Raw genomic sequence first — 18898 nt, 5'->3', positions numbered from 1 at the left:
TACCTCCTGTTCAGTTCTGGTTGCACCACCTTGTCTATCAGCACATGAAAATAATGAACTTGGTTCTTGACTGGTTTCCTTGAACATACCAGGTGACAGGTGTGCCCTGAGCATACAAAATTCATAATATTGCACATTTTGGAAAATGTGTACTGATAAATGGAACAGGGGCCTGCATTTTGCTTGACAGAGAGCTATGCAGACAGATAATTTCCCCTCTCCCCTGCTGCCCCCTTCTTCTATGGCTTTTAAAGGGACACTGAAACAAGGATTTAAGCAAGGTTTCATTATTTACAGAAGCATCTGACCCTGAATTAATAAAGCCAGCCAGAGTTTCATTCTGTTCAGAACCAATCTCCTTTTTTCTAAAGGAGAAGTATTCGCAAAGTAATGGGATACCCTTATAACATACAGCTTAATTTTATAATAAGAAGTATGGGCTTCTAAAACCTTCTAAAAAGGTTTAGCCAGCTAGATTTTCTGAGCAGGTACCAGGCTAGAACTGCACATTGTGATTAGAAGAGGTTAGTGCCATTTTTACATTACTGTGTATTTCATCTGTTTCAAAGAAATAGCTCTGCACACCACTTCTGCACAGATAACTGAAAATAGAGACTTCTGATGTGTTTAGTTGCTCATAGGGAAAGCAAAACAAAGCTGTTTTATACCCCTGAAATAAGACATGTAAAATGTACATGCCTTACATCTGTAGCTAGAGTAAGCCATCCAGCAGATGAGGCTGTTTTATGTTCATATCTGTACACTGAGGGAAATAGGTCCCATATAATCCCTCTCAGTGTGACTGAAAACAATGCACAAAGCTATTGTAGGAATCCCTTTAGATAGATTTTGGTGTCAGTGATGCTCCAGCTGCTGTCTGGTGTTTTTATAGATGCAGGAGACCCCATTATCCAGATTTAGATTTTTATTTGCATTAAATAACTCTTTACACATATTGATGTTAATCATATGAAGATTTGGGCACATGCTTGCACTGACACATGAAAAACAATTCTGCAACATGTTGAGATCAATCTTCATGGAATAAAAAAACCAAGCTGCTTGTCAAACTCGAGGTTTGATTTCTAAAATTGTTTTGTAAATGTGTGGTGGTGCTCACAAGGGTAAGGAGGTTCACCCTTGCTTTAAAAAATTCTGTTTAAAGCCTTCTATCTTTTGTTTGAAGTTTATGTTTTTCTGAAGTTTCTATCACACTGCAAACAATATGTTGTATTTTGCACTCTAGAGTTGTCTGTAGAGAAAACTGATGTTCATAAAGAAGATAGGTTAATCTTGAAAATAAACTGACATTTTGACTGGACTTATTGATTGACCATTTTGTACAGGAAGAAATAGTTGGAAATAACATAGTTGACAAAATGGCAATTTGTGCTGTGCACTTCATTATCACATGCTGTAAAGTAATACTTTAAGAAATATACTTCAGTTCAAGATTTCTCGTAGAAAAGAGTATTCACACTAATAATTTGTATGCTGTCCTGCACTCACATCTGTATTATCATAGCCACTGAGTACCTATGTAGGCAACCAGAGGTAATGCCAAATGCTATCCATATGAATTTGCCTTTTTGCTATGTGATCAGGCCAGCACTGTTAACTGGCTCTCCCATATGCTGTATTAGTTTTACTTGTTGGTGGGGGTTTTGCTGTTATTAGCTTTGCATTAATCACCTCTCTGTGTAGTTTCCTGAACCTTCAGGAAGTTACAGCCCGGCCCCCAGCCCTCATTTTTATTACATGCTCGAGAAGCTAGAGAAGACAAATAGCTGCTTAGGCTATGCCCATTTCTGCACTGGAGGAATCTGCACCATTTCATTAATGAAGTGAGACCGATGCACGTTCATCTGGGCAAGGCATGATACATCTGTGGGTATGTGAGTTTGGGGTATACAAGCTGATATATAAAGGTCCCATCCAGCTCCAAGAGAGGGTGTGGGACAAATTAACATATGCGAAGCACGTTTACTCTCTCTCGTTTTCAGATCTCATGTCAGTACCCAGCAATGCCAGCTGAGTGTGCATTTGGGAGTTGGGGGAGGACAACTGATCACCTTAAACTCCCTTTACTTGGGCAGGGGGAAATAATGGTACTCTTTTGAGTTATATCCCTGACTTACACTAATTTGTTTTTCAATACAGGGTGGGACTACAAAATCTTTCCCCATCTAAAAAGGCAGCTGGCTTAACAGCAAGCTTTATCTAGAGCAGTTCATGATAGTTAATAATAAGGAAGACACTTCAAGTCATGACACAATGAGAATTACACAAGTAAATCAGTCTTCAGAAGCTGATTGCAGGCAAAGCTATTTTACAGGATACATCTTTCATTATTGATACTAATTCTTTGAATGCCAGACATCTATAGAAAGAGATTAGTGTATGGAAAGCAGTACTACAGAAAAATAACAGCAAAAAATGTAGGAATGAGAGCAGCTGGTAGAGCCATGTGATATTAGATTTGCCAAGTACAATCTGTATTCTCTCAGGTTTTCTCTCACCTACCAAATATTACCTTCTCAGAGCCCAGAAGAAAAAATGACTTTGTCCTTATTTTTGCACAGTATTTGCTAATACTTTATATAAATTATTAATTGATATTCTACAGCCCATGCTTGCAGTCTGCTACTGATAAGCTTAATAATGAGAAACAAAAACACATAGGAATGTTAAGCACAGCTGCTTGGGCAGTCACATGTGTCACAGTGACTTTGTGCAGCACGAGTCAAAGGGACAGTAACAACCATAAAGTACAATAAAATCTAGGCACACTAATGCATGTATCAGGATAATACTTAACTAGCAAATGCTTAGTGAAGAACACAAAGGCATGTAACTGGATTTTTCTGAAGGCCTAGATCACAGCTACAGCAGTACCGGGTCAGGAGGATGTCGGAGAGCTCCTTGCTCTCTGCCAGAAACGTTTTCTGCCTCAGCTTCTGTGCATCACGCCTGCTGCAAACCAAGCGTGAGGGTGGTGTAAAAGGCTCCATCTGTCGTGTTGGCTCAGATCCACTCAACAGAAGCCAAAACCCATGAACGTAAGAGATGAGAAATCAGAATTGTGAACCCACTTCTTCCTCTCTCTGCTTTACCTTTCTACAGTTTGTACTTCTCCAGGAGCAAGAGGAGCTGTGTCTTGTTCTAGATTGCTGCTTGCAAAATGAGGGGAGTCAGGGTTCTCTTCCTCAGCCTTCCCATAACAGCATAGGGAATGAGGGACTTAAATTTCTTAAAAAAATAAGTAAAATGTTTTCCAAAGAGGGGTAGAAACTAGTCATTTCACCCCTTGAGAAAGCCAACATACACTTCCTGGCTGGTTGTTCTGCCCCAAGCTGGTTTCAGTTCAGTATTCAGAAAAAGCCAGGCAAATAGTAAATCAAATGCAAGTTAGAACAGTCCTTGTAACTGCTTGCTGTAGCAGTACACTTCCAGATGATGCAATATCTTTCTAGGAAGTAGGAAAGCAAAGACTCAGTCTTGTCAGTAGGTTCTTGTTGAGATGAGTATTCTTAGTTGCAGGATTAACCATTCCCATGGACCACATGTGCAATGCTTTCTTAGCAAGATCACAAATTATCAAGACAATTCAGAACCATTTATTTTCTTCATTATTTTCTAAGGCTTTTCCTCTGGACTCATGGTAACTCCTCTTTAACTCAGTCATGATATGATCACAATTTAGATAGGGTCCTTTTACAGCTGTATTAATCCCAGTCAAGGACAGAAAGCAGTTCTACACTTTCCACATGGAGTTTAAACAGCAAAAAAGACCTGTTTTGTAGAAGCATATCATGAGGCTGGAGAAGCTTGGATTCATTCTGGATAGCAATTCTTTCTCTGTTGAAGAAAACTTGCAGAGCAGTCTGGTATTGCAAGTCCACACTGACATCTAGTGCTGAAAAAATTGCACTAGCCAGTGAGGAAACAAAGAAGGGAAAAGGTGTTGGGTTAGGAATGAAAGATCTAAAAATATAGCCAAGCATCCCTCCTGCTTTATGAAAATGCCTGGCTGCTTATGGGTCTGTTCTGTGGGCAGGAGCTGCTCTGTCTCCATGAACTCGGGTGCTGAGGGGGGATCCCTTGGAGAAATGCACAGGATACTGAGTCTGACAGACAACATAGATCCCCTGGCTGCTCCTGAAAACTTGAGGTCATGAGGAATCTTGAGTTGTGACTTTAAGTTTGTTTTGTAGCCACTGCTATTGTAGGACTTGGTGCAGATCAGCATAACTAATAGAGAACTGCTGCCAGTGGCTCAGTAATCTTCATGTTACAAAGAGTTTACAAGATTGATTTGTTCTCACCTTCCAACCTGAGAAGACAATTTCCTAGGACTTTGGAAAGATTCCCTCTCTAAACCTGCTTCTAGGGAAGGGGAGATTTTCTTTTCTTTTTCAGTGGCTTTTAGTACTTGATGTTCTCTTACCTAATATTTCAATTAAAAACATTCTCATAGTTTTACACATACACAAAAATTTACACTTTACAATATTTGATTGTGCCTTTATGGGCAAGCAAAGATTGTAAAAAAAAATATTTGTGATTTTTTAAATTGTAATTTCTACCTTCTGTGGGGAAGTAAAAAGTAATAATAATATACAGAATAATGAATGTTTTTCAGTGTCTTAGCTGCCAACACAGTTACTTCCCTGTCACCAGGGAAATAGTGAGATTAAAACCATGTGCTGAGTGTGCTTCAGAAGTGAAATATGCATGTCAGCGTTGCATAAATCATCAAAAGAGATGAGCAAAAGGACAGATCCAAAGCCACCAAGATCAATGGACTTTTTTTTCCCCATTAAATCCCATGAGCTTTGGATCAAGTCCTGGTGGATGTCAGAGCTCTGCCAACTCCAGAGAGAACCTGTAGCCCAAATGCTGGTGTGCTGTTTGGCAAGCCACAGCTGTGAGGTTGGCAGATGTATCCTTCATGGAGAGAATCCTGGTGCTAATGAGCAGAATGACACAGTGGGACTCTGCACAGGGGAGTTCTTGTTTCTCTGCATGGAGGCAAAGCAGGGGTTGCTGTGTGTGAGGGCATCCTGTTCTTTCAGACACACACTGAGGCACAACAGCAAGCTGCATCTCCTGGTACTGCCTGGGGAGCAGCTCCTTCCTCCTCCTCCTCCTCCTTCACAGCACAGCAAGCAACAACTAGCAGGATTTAGCCCTTACTGCCTTACCAGTGTGAAAGCCACAGAAAAAAATGTGGCTTTTGTCCTGTACATGGTACCCTTCCTCCCCTCATTAATCAGAATCAGCCCAGTACTCAGACATAATTTCTTCTGTCAGTTTTTGCAAATTTTAAAATTTTTTGCTGGGAAATAATGATACAGAAGTAAGCATGTTGTCACATCTAGGCTGCATTTTTTTGCCTCCATATCTTGTAATCAACAACAGTATGCAGATTTTAGAAATATTCTCAGACTTTTGTGTCTGGGCTGGACAGATTGGGATGTGAACGGAGGATTGGCAGACCCAATTAGACAGTAAATAGTTTAAGTAGCTGTCAAAAAATAAGGCTAAAGCAGGAGAAAGCATGTGGCATCCCTCACTAGATAAGCTAGAATGATTGGCATATTCAGTCAGAAACAGTCATTTTCTGATTTAATGGGGGCTTAAGACAAATTGTCTTGCAGCTGAGACCATGCAAATCAATCATTAAAATGTCAGGTTAGAGTCCGATGTCAGTTAAAATTCCCTTAATATCAGTAGAATTGCACCAAATTTAGGCATCCAAATTTATAGGGTGTGAAAATTGACCCATAATTACTATTAGGGGCAAAAGCATGCAAAACTCTATCACATGTCTAGAATTTTCTAGAAATAAAAAGTAATAGAATAGTAAAGCCAAGAATGTATCACAGATTAGAGTAGAAAATAAAAAGAAGGAAAAAGAACAGGGAGAGGTAAAGGAAAAGGAGAGAAAAGGGACAATGGAAAGAGGAAAAGAAAAAGGGGAAGAGAATGAAAGACGGGAAAAAATGCCAAGAAAGAAATGAAGTAAATGTCCCTGAGGAAATTTAAACACATGGGGAAAATTCCAAATGTATATTAATAACATGGAATTAAATCACTTCAACATTACTGTCATCAGGTCATGTTCATATTCATCCTTTCCCTTTTTTCTCCCAAGAAAACCCAAAGAAGACCCATGAAATCCGGTGGCAGCAATACATTCAAGAAGGTGCCACTATCATTTTAAAGGTAACTCGTTTGCAGAGCATATTTGGTGCACTGATTGAGCATCCAGTACAAATATAGTCAGCTGACATTAGTTCCTAAGCCTTTAGGAACATTCAGAGTGTGTGGAAATCAATGGTTTTTCAGTGTGGTACTAGGCAATTACAGATACATTCCCTACCAAGAGCACTGGCTTGCTTTGTGCAGAGCATGATCTGTTTGAATTTCAAATATCTGGGGGCAGGCAGTGAGTTAGGTTGGATGGTATTCATTTAGCATCCAGTTCTTAATATTAAATCTCCTACTCAATCCTTTGCCTTCTGCTTAGGAGTGGGGCTCAGACTGTTCATACAGTCTGAGCAGGGGCTACACCCACAGCCCAAGTGAGAGAGTCCCAATGAGGCCTCCCAGTGACTCAGGACGTGGACAGGTCCCCAATCTGGGCTGAAATAATAACTTTTGTAAAGAAGTAGATCGGTTTTACAAGCAGTAGCTGCCCAGAAGACAGGAATGACAGAATTTTGGCAGTGTGCAGAAGCATGCAGCAGCAGATCAAGCTGGGGTGGCTGACACAAGTACCAACCTTGCCTCACCATGCTGCCCTTATCTTAGAGGCTGGCATCCTTGCCTGGAGCTGACAGACGGATACAGACAGCTTGACATGTTAGAGTAAAGCAAAAAATATGTCAGTCAGGAACAGTGGCAGCTCAGGAGCAGCTGTGTGACCCTCCCCTGCGAGGCTGGGAGAAGGGGTGGGACAGCCCTGCTTTAATCCACTGCCACATCCAAGTTAATATCCCGATTCTTCGGAATTTGGCAATGAACAACTTCTAATTCAAGCTGGCTGTCCTCAGCAACAAAGAAAAATGTAAATGCACAATGATATTTATGCAGTGTGGAGTGTTAGACAGGGACAACAGAGGAAAACAATGTTTTAGAAAATACACAAATACATAGTAAACCCCCCAGAACTGAGGAAGCTGAGGAGCATTTTTTTTAGCTCCTTCATTATAATTGGAGTAATTCTCCTTGCCTTTATGTGAAAATGGTTCTTTCCAGAATCCTTTTAGACTTCAGATTTCATTTAAAATCATATTTGATGATCTGATAGTTTGTTCTGAGAATATTACAGAGCAGGTTTCAACAGCTGTAACCCACCCGAACTGATGTGCCTCTACTAATAGTGTTCAAACCAGAGCTTTGGTTCAGGTCCCTATTTGCAGTGGAGGCTGAAGGAGAAATGTTAATGCAATTCCATTATTATGAAGGGCACATTGGAAAGGGAAGAGAAAAAGTCAAACTGAATAAGGATGAGCTAAAGGATAAGGATGCTACAAATTATTAAAAATATGTTGTTAAATCAAAAATTATTTACATGAAGTATGTTTTCCCAGTGGAAGAAAACTGGAAAGACAGTATATTTTCCCAGAAGAAAAGGAACAAAAGGAATGAGGGTACAATGCTTGAAGAGCAGCAGCACAAGTCAGAAGAAAATTTGTCCTTGTTTGTCAGCTATCTGGCTTAATTATTTGGGCAACTTATAAGTCAGTCTAGTCTCTAGCTGATTCCATTCCTCCCTTTCTATTCCCAACCTCTATCATTTTGTCAGGATAAAACACATTACAAATTGTAGGAAGCTCAAACAGTAAGTAAAAGCATGTTAATAAGCACAGAAGGTCAATACATTTTGTAGTATATCCTTATGATAAGAAGAGCTTTGGAAACAGAACTTTTAGGGACCTCATGGTATCCAAGTTATGCAAATGCCAGTCACAAAAAAACATCATTAATGCTCACCTGCTAAGGAGGACCATGGAGAACAGAACATGCAATAAATATTTCTGCAAACATACCTTGTAAGTTTGTATACAGCAGGATATCTCTAAAAAAAATTAGTCAGAGAAATACATTATCATGTAGAGATTGTAGCAGCCTGAGAAGCCACTTTTGAATTCACCTGGTGATTTATAGATATGACCTGTACTAGAGGAAAATAGATACATTTTCTTTCTGATCAGCAACTGACATAAACCAAATGTATTTACTGTCAGTGCTGCACAATTAATCACAAAATCCCAGAAATCAGATAGTACAGAACCTACTGGTTTTTGCTAATATTGCTGTATGGTGCATATGAGGGCTTTCTCAAGTAAAAAATTAATTCTTATTGAAAAGTCTTATGGGCATCAAAACAGAAGCAATGTGACAAGAATTAGCTGGGGGTCCAGAGGCAAATGGGGTGGGGAGGTCTATCTAGAACAGCTCCTTAATAAATGGTAGGTGAAAACCCATGAGAAAGGAGGAGGATGCCAAATGGAAACAGCTTTGCCTATTGCCTGAGCAGTGTTTCAGCCCATTTTAGAGAGGTAGGGTGAAACATTGTCAAGGCTGATCTGTCCCACAGGCAGGCAGTAAAGAATTTGGTCTGTCTCTTTATTAGTTCACTAACTGAGCTGACTGCCAATTCAGACCACTGGTGGAACTTTAATTATCATCCCTGTTGTTTTCATTAAAAACTGCTGTTCCTTGGTGGTTTATCACTTCAGATTTTAAGGCCTTTCTGTGTGTGGTTTGGTCACAGAGGTAGCAGAGCTAGATTGATTTAGAAACAGATTTAACCAGACTGTTGCTGAAATCGTGGTTAAACTAGCCTGACATACTTCTTCACCTCTTTCTGTAACACACATCCTAAAAAACCTGCCCTTATATTTACAAGAATTAAACATAACTTGAATTACATCAATAGTCTTTGCAGAAAAATCTTACTAAGACGCCTCTTTGAGAGGCATATTATTAATCTGGAATCTCTTAATGAGACTACAGCCTGGTTTACATCGCAGGTGCAGGTCAATTGATCAACATTTGCAAGAAATCCTGAATTATATTCCAAATTTCATTTTTCATGGAGCTCAGAAGACCTTTTCCCTATCCTCCTCTCCCAGACTGGGGATATGCCAGTGTCCCAGTTCTACTGGTTAATAAAGATCTGAAATCATAGCTGTTACTGAGAGGCACGTATGCGTTTCACATACCAGCAAATATGCTTGAAAAGTGAGAACCTGAAAGGACATAAAGCACATTTCTGTAGACAATATTGCCTTATGCTAGTTTTCAAAGAAACATGGTAGATTTTAAGGGGTTTTTTTCCCTCCATGAATTAAAGAGGTTATAGAAAGGGTGATTCATTCCTCTTCTTCTCCACAGCAGACTGTGTTTTTGAAGGTCTTCTAGGATACTTGCTAAAAAAGTGCTTATTACCTACCTGTTCAGGTCTTTAGAGGGCAAGAATATATTATTTTGGAAAATGTAATTATATGGTTAGAAATCCAGCCTGCTGTGTGGCTATTGCTGTAGGTAGACACTATAAAATGCTGCAAGAAAATCTTTTGATAGTGGCAAGAAAAGAGTTGGAATTGATGAACCAGGTTTTCTCAGGCCATGTTGTTCAGCTCTAGCCCCTCAAGATCTGTCTCCACTCTAGGTCTAATTCAAGTGAGCAGCAGACCCAGCCAGAGCCTGTGCAGTCACGCTGCAGGGCTGCATTCACGTGCCATATCCATCACCATCCTAGTGCCAAGTGAGAGAGGAGGGCAGGAAAACAGAGGTGGAAGAATTGCACAAGCATTTTGGTTATCATTTGGTTATCATGGTGTCAGAGCTGCTCTGGGTATATCCCACAGTTTTCAGCCTTATACTAACCCAAGCTGTTTTGTCATTTGTTTCCAATGAATCTCAGGCCATGACTGGAAAACCCTCATTTTAAATGGTTTTCTTGCAAAATGGCATTCCCCATGATGCCACTGTGACTGTTGACAGCAAAGGGATTTAGGGTCATAACCCAGCCTAGTGCAGTGCAAAGGAAACCCTTGGATGAGCTGGTGTGCATTTGTTGTCATATTTGGGCATAGCATCCAGCGAGAGCCCTGAGGGAATCCTCAGGGATCACAGAATTACAGAATATGCAGAGTTGGAAGGGACCCACAAGGATCATCAATTCCAACTCTTGTCCGTGCACAGGACACCCTAGCAATCCCATCATGTCCCTGAGAGCATTGTCCAAACACTCCTTGATCTCTGGCAGACCCCACTGCTCCGGGGGGTCTGTTCCAGTGTCCAGCCACCCTCTGGAGTGGTTGGGCCCTCAGTACTGACAAGATGTTCACAGAGAGACTGACACCATTTCTCCTGACAATATTAATTTATCAGCATCTGGCTGTGATGGTCCTTTAGCTGTATGAGGGGTTTGACCCCAAAGGCACAGAGTGGTTCTTCCCACTCAGATCTGTTTTCTGCAAACCTGTATGGGCAGTTGGAGGGTCACAGGCTTTGCCTCAATATCTTCTTCCTCCTGAAAGCCCCTGTCCAGAAATGCTGGATTTAAACAGCCCAGGCAAGAAGCTTCCCAGTTTCATGGACAGTTTCCCATGGACAGCTCTTTAATTAATCCCACTTGTGGCCTGACCTCTCTTTGCTGTTAGATCTGTTTTCACTTTTTATTTCCTCCCAAACATGACCCTGATATTTACAACTTCAGAAGTGTAAGTTTAGGTAACTTCAGGAAATGCAGACATTAGCAGTCTTGATGGAGAAGTGTGCAACTTCCAGCAGAGAGGGAACATATCCCAAATGGCCTGAGGAAATCAATCTCTTCCTTACAATTCCTTGTCTTGAACGTGTGACATCCCATCTCATGTTCATCCAGGAGTGTGTTCTCACCAGTCAATACTTTTTTTTCTATATGCTGTTAATATTCACATATCAAAAAAACTACATAATTAATATATTCTTATAAAATAGACTTTTCATAGTGTTTCTTACATACTATTTTCACTAAGCATGAGGTCAGACTATATTTCACCAAAAGCACTTTAAAACCAGGCTTGGTTTTCAGTTCTTGAACACACGAGTTACCCAGCATTTTCCTCTCCTACTCAAAGCAAATTTTGAAAATTGAGAGTCTTCTTGCTTGACGCAAACCTCCAAACACCATTTATGTGGGATGACTGGCCTTTGAGCCACACATACACAGATGTCTGGTACACGGATGTCTCATCTTTCAACATTTAGCCTAAACCAGGGCAACAGACACACCGGGGGTCATCTCCTCTCCTCATCTGTCTTCTTGTCACGGCTTGCCGCCCTGCTGATAGGTTACTACCCAGACACGTCCACCGTGCCCCAGGCAGTGCCCCAATCTCAAGAGACATCTCTGAACCATTTGCAGATCCAAAGCGAATCCATTTTATCCTCTATGGATATGCGTTATCCAGCCGACCCAGGGTGAATTTGAACTGGTGCATAAGCGCTGTGTGATCATTGTTTTTTGTGCTGTTTACGCATGTTTTAGAAAGATACCGCCCTCTGCATAGCTGGGGTGTTCCTCCATTTGTGTGGTGATGAATCAGTGTGAAGGGGGCTTTTTCTGCTCTGCTCCTTGCCCGGCCCTGGTGCCTCTGATAGCTGAGCAAGGCCCCCAGGAGCAGCAGAGCCGCTAATGAAGGTGGGGGAGATGAGGACAAAGAGCCCCGCCGTACCTATTCAGGGAGAAATCTGCATCTGAAAGTGCCTGCTGGAAATGGGCACGATGCCAAACAGCAGGGAGAAGGGGGACGCTCTGGAATATAAAGGCAGGCATACTATTATCGGTCTTTGTCTTTAAGTCACTGCTTATTCGTTAAATTAAAATTAAAAAAAAAAAAAAAAAAAAAAAAAAAAAGGAAACATGGGGAACAGTTTGATTTGGCATCTCTGCGTTTTATATCCATATCCCAGCAAATGCAACACCTTCTTTCCCACCAACCTGCCTGCTCTGCTACTCTTCTATTACTGCAAGCATTCTCCTCTTCCACATCTCCATTCTCCTGTCCCATCTCGCCGTGTAAGAGCCTCTGCCAAGAGCTGATGAATGTGCTGGATCTACAGTCGCCCCAGTATGCAGCAATCCAGACTGTGCCTTCTGAGCACACGGGTGGTTTAAGCACTCATTTTTGAAATGAGCAGGGTCTATGCCTTTATAAATGTTCAGCTCTTTACTAAACAGTCAGCTGGGCAGGGGGCTCGACACAGAGCTCGTCCCCACTGTTGTAGCTTTTCCCAGTAGCCGAAGGGTGAGGAGGCTGCAGAGTCCGTCCCTGGAGTCTCGCTGGCACACTGGTAGCTGGAGGTGTGCAGCCTGTATCTGAAGTCCCAGCAGACCGTCCTCTCTCCTTTCCGCCTGGCACACAGGGTGGGGGAATGTGCAGAGCCTGCTGCCGAAGTCCAGCAGCAGCTATCCCTCTCCTTCCCTGCTGGTAACACCAGGTAAAGTGTCTGTTTTCCTTTGTGCCTGCTTCCCACAGCCCAGTCCAGTCTGGTCCTCTGCAGGGTATGGTGACAGGTCAAACACAGACTAGGGATGGGGTTCCCTTTTCCCCAACCTGCACACCCATCCAGCCCCCTCCACTGTGCCCATCTTTTCCATTTAGGGGTGTTTTTCATCCCCAAAACCCCCTCCCATGATTCCACTGGATTATTTTGCATCTCAGTCCTAGAATGATAGTGAGGGTGAGGTGGTAGGTGATTCCCAGGAGCAATTAGCTAATTAACATTTCAATGTCAGTACTTAGTTCGAGCCAAGTGTCTCAGCCAGGCTGTTTTGTTCATAACAATTTTCAAGGTTCACTTTTTTCTGGGGAGTGTAGGTCATGCAGTTGAGCACGATGCCCACAGCTCAGGTCACAGCAACCACCGTTGCTCAGCAGCCTTTTCTATTCCAGTTGAATGGTTTTTGTTCTGCAGTTCTGCCTCCATCCATTCCTGCTCCCCTCCCGAGGGGCAGGTGCCCTGTCCTTTCCCTCTATGGTCCCTCTGCATGCCCTGCTGCCTCCAAAAAAAGAAAGTTTCCTCCAAGAGACTTTGGGTCCTGATGCGTAACGGCATCCCCTGCTGAACACAGGTCAAAACTTGCAGCTCACATCCAAGAGAAAGGGGAAGCAGATCAGCAGCAGCAGAAGGTTCATCAGTACTCACATTCACAGGGGACAAACTGCAGCAGGAGCTTGGATGACAGGTAGGAATGGCATATCCAGCCAGCACCAGTGGATAGCATTATGCTGGAGCAAAAGCTTGTGCTCTCCCTCCCCTACTCCCCTTTTGGTAGCTAGGCTGGTTAACAGGCAACAGCCCTCCCTCTGGAAAAAAAAATAAAAGGATTATATGTAAGCCTAGAGTGAAAGAGGCCAGCTGGGAAGGACCATCTTCCCCCAGCAACCTACAAATTATGCTGAGCTCTAAACTTGGTGTTCAGCATGGTGGGAGGAGACCTTCAGGCCCCTCAGTGCAAGTTTGAAAGTGTGGGAATCACATGCCAGGGGACCTGGGCTGAGAACCTGCTATCTAAATCTCAGCTTCCCCAGTGCCAGAAGCACCCTAGCTGAGGCTCATGCAGGATTCATAGGCAAAGACTAAGAAAGAGAAGGAGCAGTGATTGATGTGATTTTGCATCTCCCATGCAAAACTGTCCTCAACCCCCTCTAGCATTTTCATAACCAAATACACACCTTGTTTTGCATTGTAAAGAGCATGGAAATGAAATGTGATAATGAGACATAAAGAGATGCACGTGTGAGACAAGCTGTGGACAGGCAGTGAACATAAAAAGAGACATGCACATGTGCACATATGGGAGAAGTGGCAGATTTCTTATAATGTGGCAACAATAATCATGACAATAACGGAATTATTTTTTATTTTCCATCCTCCCTGCACTTTTGTGTCTCTCAAGAGAAGAAGTAAATTACTAAATTGCAAATGGTCATTTGCAATGAGCAAATGACCAAGAGCAAATGAGGCTTTCTATTCAGATCCTTAGAACTAGGTTCAGTGAGCCCTGTCAAAAATGTCCATTAACATCCACTTATAAAATCAGGAAATTTATTTCATCTGTCTTCCTACCCCTTGAAGTCTGTATTTTTTTCTTTATTAAAAAAAGAATGCTGCATGGAAAGCCTACAAGAATGCATTTTACAAAGAACATTCAGAATTCCCTTTTCATAATCTATGGCATAACCCAGTGATAAAAGCTGATTCTACTTTATCAGGAATCAGAACCAATGTTAGACCTGCCTCTGTTTCTTACACTTGCAAAATTAATGCCAGTAAGCTTCATCTCAGAAAGGACTTTGAGAGATTGCCTGGCATATATTTTCAAATGATAAATAACAGGGGGGAAACAATAGTGTCTGGACAGAGTACCATCTGAAAAAGAGGCAATATCAGTTCATGAAACTATTTTCTAATTATTGACAAACTGCAACTACTCAGCATGAGAGGAAAAAAAATGTTACAATCTATCCAAGTCCTCCTCTTTTTGGACTGTTCCCAGGACTAATTTCAGCAGTGGAGTATTCTGGACTGAAAACCTCTGTCTTTTCTACTTACAGGAACTCAAAGGCTGAACAAAATGTTGCAGGTTTTCTGATTTTTTTTTTTTTTTCAGTAATACTTTTATCCTTTTGCCTTTTTGTGAGGCCAGGGATCCACAGCAACAGCCCTTTAGCTGAAAGCCTGGTTTAAACTGAACCAACAGTAGCAGATGCAGAAACAGATTTCCCTTGGGAAATAATGTCAAGTCAGTCTGACAGCTGTAGTGGCAAGTACTAGCAATGCTCATTGCCCTTGTAAATCTTGGGAATAAACACCCCTAACATGTCAATGACTGATGGTGGAGCCTGAGTGGAGGGTAGGTGTTGTCATACACAGTGTACATTCCTGCGCTCTCATTGCGCAAAAATGGCAATGAATGATCATTTCTCTTGGGCAGGGTGCAGCTGCCTGTGCTGTGTCACAGAACTTGTGGGCAGGCAGTGCTGGGTTGGGTGCAGAGGCTTCTACGTGAACATGTCATGATGCTCAGCCTTCATTGATGCTTTTACTCCCTTGTATTTGTTGCTGTCCAGGTGAATGCTTCCTCTTATTGAAGCAGAAATTGTTTATGCATAGCACGGTGCCAAGAGCTGTGCAAACATTAAAATGTGGATATGATTCATTTCTGCTGATGGAAGCAAACCCATGGCATAAGAGAAGGAAATTATTCTGCTTCTTTCCACCATGGCATGGACGTCTTTATAACAGGCTTGAGGGAATTCTAGTCTGGTTTTGCTCCCTATTGCAAAGAACATTCCCCTGCTGCAGCCTTGCAGAAGTTGGGCTGGCTGCACACCCTCTGGACTGAGGCATGTGCCTGTCTTGTGACAATGAAGCCTCCCTCTAGGTAAATTTTTCCTCTCAACCAACCTTCTGGATACAATCTTTTTGCCCTTTTTGCCTTAGAGGGCAAGGAAATTACTGATGGGACATCAACAGCGAAGGGAATTTCATTGGTGAAACCAGCAACTTGCTTTTCATTGTTACTTTTTACTCATGCCTGGATCATCTTGCAATGGTTTCTATGACAACAGAAAAATTATTTCTTAACATAAATCAAGCTTGTCAGACTTCTACTTGTGCATTGCACTTGCTGAAGGCTAGAAAAGCAATTCTGAGACCGGAAGAAGACAAACTGATCGGCTCTATGAAAATGGAGCTACCAAGGATCTGAAATAGAAGAGATTCCTTGTTTTTCTAGGGAAATTTCCTCTTAGTATTGCATTGTTATTGTTCTTTTAAATTTTGAGAAAGAAAAGCATGGGAATAGTGAATATCAGAAATAATAGTCATATTTTAAATGCAGACACTTTGGGACAAATCAGCTGTCTTTTCAAGAAAAGAAGTGTGAATATTCAGTACAGAAATAACATAGGAAAAAGAAGAGAAGGTTCATAGAGCTCCTTTTTAGAAAATGTAAGGGGGTTTCTGAAAATCACATTCTCTGCTTGTTTGATGCACAGGTAGTGATAATAGTCATTGGTAACCTGGTCCCCAGAATGCGAAATCGTAAGTTTACCTTTTACTTTCACCTTGTTTCCTGTCTTGTCCTCTGGCATCTTTTTGTTAGCCCCTAGAAGTATAGTTAGCATTGGCATATTGCAACAACTGTTTCACAGGCAGTTCATTCCTATACCATGTGTTTCTGCTGGACGGCAATTAGCCTTTTAAAATAGTTTGAACTTTTTTACAGACTGAATGAATGGTAGCACTCCGTATCTGTTTAATCTAGAATGATCATAATTTTTAGTTATGACAGAACCATTCCAGAAGCTTAGTGCAGTTTGTAGTTTTGGTATAAGCTATTGGTTCTAGGCAATAGGTTACTCTTGCGAATATAAAATTGGTGGTTAGGAGGCTGTTTCAGTTGAGGTGTCTCTGACCAAGGGTGGGTACCTTGTTCATCCTGTGGAAGAGAACAAACTCCACCCCAGGATACAGAGAATGGGCTATGGTATGAGTATGGACAAGCATATTGCCTTCTGTCCATAGCACAGCTCCTGTCTCAAAGAGAGCTTCACAGAATGAACAAAGGCAAAGCCTCACTTTTTGCTGCAGAAGGTAATGGATTGTTTATTATCCCTTCACTCTTTCAGTATTTGATTCAGCAAAACTCAGTACGGGTTATTTCTCTTATCTTCCTTCCCATCTTCCTTTCTCTCTTTCTGCTCTACTTCCTTCTTGGCATCTCTCCTTTCTTCATCCTTCTCCATCCAGCAATTCCAAGCCTAGCCTCAACTGCATCTTGGCTTCATTTCTATTCCTCCCCATCTGCTAAAATGTATTCATGTATTATGTATCAAATGTTGACATTTATAATGTTGTCAGTAAGGTTTTGAGTCAAAGCCTGAATAGAAACAAGCAAATTGGGCAGCGTTTATATCTCATCAGTATAATTTCAGACTATTTTTGGACTGAAGAAAGGAAACTCTGCACAGTTTGGACCTACTAGGAAGATTTCCTGAACAACCATGATAGATAAGAGCAATTTTTGTACTTTAATAGAAGAATAAATGCCAAAGAATATGGTGGTTCTCGATGGTTAACTCATTAATCAAGGTGACCCAGTGTTTCAAGAATCCTGTATCAAAGTAAACTGTCCTGGGTTGTAAGATAAGCTTGTATTCCATTTGCCATCTGTCGAAGGCGAACCGGTTGGACAGGTTTTTGTTATCTCTCTCAGAGACAATGGTTTGTCCTGTAGAGGCAATGGTTTGTTTATACACCTTTGACTGATTCAATGAAGGGCTGAAAAAAATGTAACACCGTGAGGGGTCCCACCCAGAGGGGGGAAGCAGCTCTCTCTCTTCTTCGCGGGACTCCGAGAGAAGCGGCTCTCTCTCTCTCTTCGCAGGATTCCCAGAAAAGCAGCTCTCGCTCTCTCTCTCTTCGGCGGCACTCGCAGCGAAGCAGCCAGCGCGCGCAGAGGCGACGGCAGCGGAGCTCAGAGGCAACCCCGGCGCAGAGGAAGACCGGCCCCCACTGCCACCAGATCTTCAGAGGAAAATTATACCCTTCTAAAGATCACCACTTCAGCTGCAACTCATCAACTATTGCAAGGGAAAGCAATTGTCCCAGCAAAACTGATACTGGCATTCCTCAGGTTCTAGACTTTTTCTTTCACTGGTTTTGTTTGTACTGATTGCATTTGCCTTTTTAAATTGTTGTCTAGTTTTCTCCTAGTAAAGAATTGTTACTCCCACTCCCATATCTTTGCCTGAGAGCCTTTTAATTTAAAGATCCTGGTAATTCAGAGGGAGGGGGGTTTGCCGTTCTCCATTGCACAGGAGGCTTTGCCCTCTTTCACAGACTCCTGTCTTGTCTAACCAAGACAGAATTTGGCGCATCAACGTGAGGCCCGAGGGCATTGAGAGGGAAAAAGGATTAACAGTTCTTAAGTAATTTGGTTTTGTTGTGTGTAAAAACATCTTCAGCATCACCATGTGGTCTAGTTTACCTTGGTTTGGGTGGCATGTGATCGTAGCTATACTTTTCCCATTTGCAGACCCTTATCTAAAAATGGGTCCTATAACTAAGGCTACGGTGTCTGTTATCAAGTTTGGCTTCTGGGTTAATTGGGTGAGGAATTCATGGATCTTTAATTTCCTCTGGAAGGCAGGTACATGGATTCATAGCTATCACATGTTAACTGTATGTTTTTGGGGTTACTTTAATAACGGTACCTACTGCAAGGAAATAGCACCTGGGCAAACTTTCTCTCAACCTTTTAACCATCTTTTTGGGTCTGCTCCACCAGTTCTCAAAGGGTTAAGATCCTTTATAAGTGCTAATGATACCATACAATGGGTGGTGTTGCTGATAGTCCTGTTATATTTAGCATTCAGAGATAAGGGAAGATTAACCTGGATAACTACCCTCACACCTACACCACAGACTCGAGATGCTGCTGCTCCAGAGCCTGACCCTGCCCCACAGCCCACCTCAGAAATGAACCGCCCAGATTGGGTGAGGGTTCTGGTTAAGGAGATACGAGAGATGCTGAAGGAGTGCATTTCCCCAGCTGGTGAGAAACCGGCCCTTTGCCTTGAGGAGGGACAGTCTAATAGTACAGCTGTGGAACCCACTAATGTTACAACTGTCCAGGTTCCAGCTGAACCACAAGGGCAGTCACGGTCAGCAGCAGTGGCCCCGGTAGAAACAAGGAAGTCTAAGGTGAAAGCAGAGCACCCTGCAGATAGGGACAGGAATGGAGGAACCTCACAACCCACAGGGGAGCCAGAGATTGCTATCATCACCGAGTCCCTGACGTACGAAAGTCTTCGCAATCTGC

This window comes from Lonchura striata, chromosome 1, assembly GCF_046129695.1.
Source record: "Lonchura striata isolate bLonStr1 chromosome 1, bLonStr1.mat, whole genome shotgun sequence".
NCBI classification, from domain to species: domain Eukaryota; kingdom Metazoa; phylum Chordata; class Aves; order Passeriformes; family Estrildidae; genus Lonchura; species Lonchura striata.
This window is presented reverse-complemented; position numbering follows the sequence as displayed.